Source organism: Hylobates moloch, unplaced genomic scaffold, assembly GCF_009828535.3.
Source record: "Hylobates moloch isolate HMO894 unplaced genomic scaffold, HMol_V3 SCAFFOLD_172, whole genome shotgun sequence".
Classification (NCBI taxonomy): domain Eukaryota; kingdom Metazoa; phylum Chordata; class Mammalia; order Primates; family Hylobatidae; genus Hylobates; species Hylobates moloch.
In genome coordinates, this window is record NW_026652447.1 from 1 (window position 1) to 6,916 (window position 6,916).

The window sequence follows — 6,916 nt, forward strand, 5'->3', positions numbered from 1 at the left end:
AGAAAAGGGGAAAAGGAAGGGGAAGGGAAAGGGAAGGGGAAGAGGAAGAGAAGGGGAAGGGAAGAAAAGGGGAAAAGGAAGGGGAAGGGGAAGGGAAAGGGAAGGGAAGGGGAAGGGAAGAAAAGGGGAAGGGGAAGGGGAAGGGAAGGGAAGGGAAAAAATATATTTCTTATAGTTCTGGAGGCTAGGAAGTCCAAGTTTGAGGGGCCTGCATCTGGTGAGGGTCTTCTTGCTGCATCTTCCCATGACAGAAGGCAGAAGGACAAGAGAGTGCGAGAAAGCAAGAGGGCAAGAGGGGCTGAACTCTCTTTTACAATAAGCCCACTCTTGTGATTACTAATCTATTACCACAATAACAACATTAATTCATTCATGAGGGCTCTCTTATTAGGCCCCACATCCCAACTGTTGCATTGAGGATTGAGTTTCCAGCACATAAACTTTGGGGGACACATTTAAACCATAGCAGAGCCTTTATGTAAATTCAACCAAGAGGAGATGGGAAAATCAACGACATGAGAAAGACAGCAAGGGCGAGCAGAGAAGTATGTGCAGGTTAAGGGAAAAAGTCACAGTGAATCCTGTAGTGCAGACTACTTTATCAAAAGCACCTAAAAAAGATCTCATTAACTCCCCCAACTCACCTCCACCCACATCTAAAGAGCCACACACAGCACCACCAAAGGCAGCACAATGAGAACAGCATTCTCCTCAACAGATAAGCTGTGAGTATCCAGACAGACACCCGACCTCAACAGCTCCAGAACAGCCCCAAGACAGCTCCTCCCTAACCACCACTCAAGTAACCAGCTGGGAAAGTATTCAGAAAACCCGCATCCTGACACACCACTACCAAACAACTTAAACAGCAAAGAACAACCCATTTAAACAGCAATGCCAGCTGCCAGGAAAAGTAGGGACAATGAGTAGAGGAAAAGCAGACTCCTTGGGATCCACCAAGACCCAGTCTCTCAGCATCAGCACTTCCAAACGTAGAATCCACACACCCCTGGGGCCTGCGGAGCTCCATGAGGGATGCCGTCCTCAAAGATAAATGAGCAGGCAAACTGGACAGAAAACCACTCAGGGTATTACTCTTTAAAATATCTTTATAGAGTCAAACAGGAATAAGACTACGGGATATGTGTATTCCCAACAGATTCTGAGAATGATGTCACTATCCCTTTCAAGATGTGTTTAACACTTTGCGGTCACTTGTATTCCTGCCACTGAGCGCCAGTGCTTTCTAATTTGAACTGACTCCAGCTCACGCTGACCCCAGCTCCCTGGAACTGGTTACCATTAGCCAAGACTGTCATCCATCCTTTCAAAGAGTCCTAAAAACAGCTCTTCACCTACTCATCCAAGACAAGTAAAAATGTGTGCCAAAGAAATGGGGAAAAAAGATTCAAAGAGAGAATACAATTAACATACTACCAAGAGAGCAAAAAGTGAAGGGAGAGGAAAAACTAGGAAAATCATGTGTGGGCTCACACCTATTTCCAAAGCTGGGCTAATATCCTTTTGCTTGTGTCTAAATGAGTAAATGAGGCACCGACTTTAAACTGCTACTAGAAAAAAAAAAGAGAGAGAGAGAGAGAAAGAAAGAAGCAGGCCGAGGCCAGGCCCAATGGCTCACGCCTGTAATCCCAGCACTTTGGGAGGCCGAGGCGGGTGGATCACCCAAGGTCAGGAGTTGGAGACCAGCCTGGCCAACATGGTGAAATGTCATCTCTACCAAAAATTTTTAAAAAATAGCCAGACGTGGTGGTGTATGCCTGTAATCTCGGCTACTTGGGAAGCTGAGGTAGGAGAACTGCTTGAACCCGGTAGGCGGAGGTTGCAGTGAGCCGAGGAAATGCCTGGGCAACAAGAGTGAAACTCCATTTCAAAAAAAAAAAAAAAGTAGGCCCAAATCTTAGAGTAAAACTTATTGTCTAACAAGAATTGGTGAGAATTCCATTCCCTGGTTACTTACCCCATAGGCTGAAGAGCTGCCTCTGCCTCTAAGGATCAGAGCATTCTGCATTTGATGGCAGAACCTATGTCGGAATGCAGCACAATCCCTGATAAGTGAGAAGAACATCAGGGTGAGTTATCCTGACCTTGAGATTGCTTCTCTAGCTCTTTCATTTAAAAAAATATATAAGAACCAAGAAGGTGATCCCCTCTTGCCACCTCAGTTCTTTGAACTCAGCTACTCAAGGTCCATTTTGTCGAGACCAAGGGCTCCCATGAGTGACTGTGAGGCAGATCTGATCACTCAGAGGGCAAAAGGTAACCTTATAAAACCTGAAGACGTGAAAGGAGAACGTAGCTGCTGCTCAGAACTCCACTAGCCCATCTTGAAAAGAAATCATCTACAAACAGAGTAATTCCCAGTTTCCAATTCTAGGCCTTATAGTTTTGTTGAGTGTCCCTAAACTTTTCTGTTTTTTTGTTTTGTTTTGTTTTGTTTGTTTGTTTTTGGAGACAGAGTCTTGCTCTATCCCCCAGGCTAGAGTGTAGTGATGCAATCTCGGCTGACTGCAACCTCCACCTCCTAGGTTCAAGTGATTCTCATGCCTCAGCCTCCCAAGTAGGTGAGATTACAGGTACACACCACCACACCCAGATGATTTTTGCATTTTTAGTAGAGATGGGGTTTCCACATGTTGGCCAGACTGGTCTTGAACTCCTGACTTCAGGTGATCCACCAGACTCAGCCTCCCAAAGTGCTGGGATTACAAGCATGAGCCATCACACCTGGCCTTCTGCTCTTTCTTATTTTGCCCACCTAATGTAAGAAAACTAAGCTAAAATAAATTTTGTAACCAAACCAAAAGGAAGCTCTCTAGGAGGTATGGCTACTATACTCAGAGACCTGAACTATCCTTGACTCAAAAATGGCTATCTGGAAGTCAGCATCCTCAGAATACATTTCAGATGCAAACTAGAATACATCAGTGTAAACTAAGAAAGTCCAGAGCCTTTGCTTGAGTAAAACTAAATGCAGCAAAACCATGGGCTTCATGCATGATTGGTATTGTAAGAGAAGCCACAGGGAGAATTAAACATGACACCTTTGGCCGGGCGCAGTGGCTCATGCCTGTAATCCCACCACTGTGGGAGGCCGAGGCGGGCAGATCACCTTAGGTCAGGAGTTTGAGACCAGCATGGCCAACATGGTGAAACCCTGTCTCTACTAAAAATACAAAAATTAGCCTGGCGTGGTGGTGGGCGCCTGTGATCCCAGCTACTTGGCAGGCTGAGGCAGGAGAATCGTTGAAGTTCAAGTGAATCAGGAGAATCACTTGAACTCAGGAGGCAGAGGTTCCAGTGAACCAAGATCACACCACTGCACTCCAGCCTGGATGACAACAAAACTCTGTCTCAAAAAAAAAATATACGGCCGGGCGCGGTGGCTCACGCTTGTAATCCCAGCACTTTGGGAGGCCGAGGCGGGCGGATCACGAGGTCAGGAGATCGAGACCATGGTGAAACCCCGTCTCTACTAAAAATACAAAAAATTAGCTGGGCATGGTGGCGGGTGCCTGTAGTCCCAGCTACTCGGAGAGGCTGAGGCAGGAGAATGGCGTGAACCCGGGAGGCGGAGCTTGCAGTGAGCCGAGATTGCGCCACTGCACTCCAGCCTGGGGGACAGAGCGAGACTCCGTCTCAAAAAAAAAAAAAAAAAAAAAAAAAAAATATATATATATATATACACATATATATGTGTGTGTGTTTGTGTGTGTGTGTCTATATGTGTGCATATATATGTGTGTGTATACATATATACACACATGCACACATATACACACATATATATACACATATATATATAACATCTTCTTAACCTATGATCAAAGTTCCTTCTAAACTCAATTTGGGGCACCATATATCACAAACCAGATGGCAAGAAATTAAATATATTTTAGTTGTTTTCATGCCATCCCAATCATATCTTGATCAGTTCACAGACATGTTTCAGCAAATGCTGGAGGAGTTTTTCTCTCTTTAGGAGTCCTCTCTCACTTTACCCTGCTTAATAAAAGACCTCACACACTTAGAAACAGGATAGACAGGCCAGCTTCAGGACATGCTGCATGGGGAGAACTGACTGTTCCAAAAAGAGAGGGCTCTACACCCCTCTGAGCTCCACAATAGACTGGCTACACACAAATGCCTGAAGTAAGGCAGTCCCCTCAGGAAAACGAACAGTTGGCGAGATCAAGACTTCTGGCCCAAAGGGCCTGCAGCTGGTCTGACCATTCATCAAAAAATCTGAATTTAAATGGAGACACGGGGTGGAGCCAAGATGGCCGAATAGGAACAGCTCCGGTCTCCAGGTCCCAGCCGCAGCGACACAGAAGACGGGTGATTTCTGCATTTCTGCTTGAGGTACCGGTTTCATCTCACTAGGGAGTGCCTAACAGTGGGTGCAGGACAGACGGTGAAGCGCACTGTGCGCGAGCCGAAGCAGGGCGAGGCATTGCCTCACTCGGGAAGCGCAAGGGGTCAGGGAGTTCCCTTTCCTAGTCAAAGAAAGGGGAAACAGACAGCACCTGGAATATCGGGTCAGTCCCATCCTAATACTGCGCTTTTCCAACGGGCCTGGAAAACGGCACACTAGGAGATTGTGTCCCGCACCTGGCTCGGAGGGTCCTATGCCCACGGAGTCTCGCTGATTGCTAGCACAGCAGTCTGAGATCAAGCTGCAAGGCGGCAGCGAGGCTGGGGGAGGGGCGCCCGCCATTGCCCAGGCTTGCTTAGGTAAACAAAGCAGCCAGGAAGCTCGAACTGGGTGGAGCCCACCACAGCTCAAGGAGGCCTGCCTGCCTCTGTAGGCTCCACCTCTGGAGGCAGGGCACAGACAAACAAAAACTCAGCAAGAACCTCCACAGACTTAAATGTCCCTGTCTGACTGACAGCTTTGAAGAGAGTAGTGGTTCTCCCAGCATGCAGCTGGAGATCTGAGAACGGACAGACTGCCTCCTAAAGTGGGTCCCTCACCCCTGAGCAGCCTAACTGGGAGGCACCCCCCCAGTAGGGACAGACTGACACCTCATTCAACCGGGTACTCCTCTGAGACAAAACTTTCAGAGGAACTATCAGACAGCTGAATTTGTGGTCTCACGAAAATCCGCTGTTCTGCAGCCACCACTGCTGACACCCAGCCAAACAGGGTCTGGAGTGGACCTCTAGTAAACTCCAACAGACCTGCAGCTGAGGGTCCTGTCTGGTAGAAGGAAAACTAACAAACAGAAAGGACATCCACACCAAAAACCCATCTGTACATCACCATCATCAAAGACAAAAAGTAGATAAAACCACAAAGAAGGGGAAAAAACAGAGCAAAAAAACTGGAAACTCTAAAAAACAGAGCACCTCTCCTCCTCCAAAGGAACGCAGTTCCTCACCAGCAACGGAACAAAGCTGGATGGAGGATGACTTTGATGAGTTGAGAGAAGAAGGCTTCAGACGATCAAACTACTCTGAGCTACGAGAGGAAATTCAAAACAATAGCAAAGAAGTTAAAAACTTTGAAAAAATATTAGAAGAATGGATAACTAGAATAACCAATGGAGAGAAGGGCTTAAAGGAGCTGATGGAGCTGAAAGCCAAGTTTCGAGAACTACGTGAAGATTGCAGAAGCCTCAGTAGCAGATGCAATCAACTGGAAGAAAGGGTATCGCTGATGGAAGATGAAATGAATGAAATGAAGAGAGAAGGGAAGTTTAGAGAAAAAAGAATAAAAAGAAATGAACAAAGCCTCCAAGAAATTTGGGACTATGTGAAAAGACCAAACCTACGTCTGATTGGTGTACCTGAAAATGATGGGGAGAATGGAACCAAGTTGGAAAACACTCTGCAAGATATTATCCAGGAGAACTTCCCCAATCTAGCAAGGCAGGCCAGCATTCAGATTCAGGAAATACAGAGAATGCCACAAAGATACTCCTCGAGAAGGGCAACTCCAAGACACATAATTGTCAGACTCACCAAAGTTGAAATGAAGGAAAAAATGTTAAGGGCAGCCAGAGAGAAAGGTCGGGTTACCCACAAAGGGAAGCCCATCAGACTAACAGCTGATCTCTCAGCAGAAACTCTACAAGCCAGAAGAGAGTGGGAGCCGATATTCAACATTCTTAAAGAAAAGAATTTTCAACCCAGAATTTCCTATCCCGCCAAACTAAGCTTCATAAGTGAAGGAGAAATAAAATACTTTACGGACAAGCAAACGCTGAGTGATTTTGTCACCACCAGGCCTGCCCTAAAAGAGCTCCTGAAGGAAGCACTAAACATGGAAAGGAACAACCGGTTCCAGCCACTGCAAAAACATGCCAAATTGTAAAGACCATCGAGGCTAGGAAGAAACTATAGCAACTAACGAGCAAAATAACCAACTAACATCATAATGACAGGATCAGATCCACACATAACAATATTAATGTTAAATGTAAATGGGCTAAATGCTCCAATCAAAAGACACAGACTGGCAAACTGGATAAGGAGTCAGGACCCATCAGTGTGCTGTATTCAGGAAACCCATCTCACGTGCAGAGACACACATAGACTCAAAATAAAGGGATGGAGGAAGATCTATCAAGCAAATGGAAAACAAAAAAAGGCAGGGGTTGCAATCCTAGTCTCTGATAAAATAGACTTTAAACCAACAAAGATCAGAAGAGACAAAGAAGGCCATTACATAATGGTAAAGGGATCAATTCAACAAGAAGAGCTAACTATCCTAAATATATATGCACCCAACACAGGAGCACCCAGATTCATAAAGCAAGTCCTCAGTGACCTACAAAGGGACTTAAACTCCCACACAATAATAATGGGAGATTTTAACACCCCACTGTCAGCATTAGACAGATCAACGAGACAGAAAGTTAACAAGGATATCCAGGAATTGAACTCAGCTCTACAT

General features: G+C 45.8%; 1 long non-coding RNA gene across 1 annotated transcript in view; it reads right to left on the reverse strand.

The window, feature by feature from the left end:
• Positions 1-1,974: 1,974 nt before the first annotated feature.
• Positions 1,975-6,916, reverse strand: part of LOC131382605 (uncharacterized) — a 21,422-nt gene continuing 16,480 nt past the window's right edge. The window contains exon 4 of the long non-coding RNA XR_009212166.1: positions 1,975-2,066. This is a non-coding gene — a long non-coding RNA (uncharacterized LOC131382605). The remainder of the gene's footprint in view (positions 2,067-6,916) is intronic.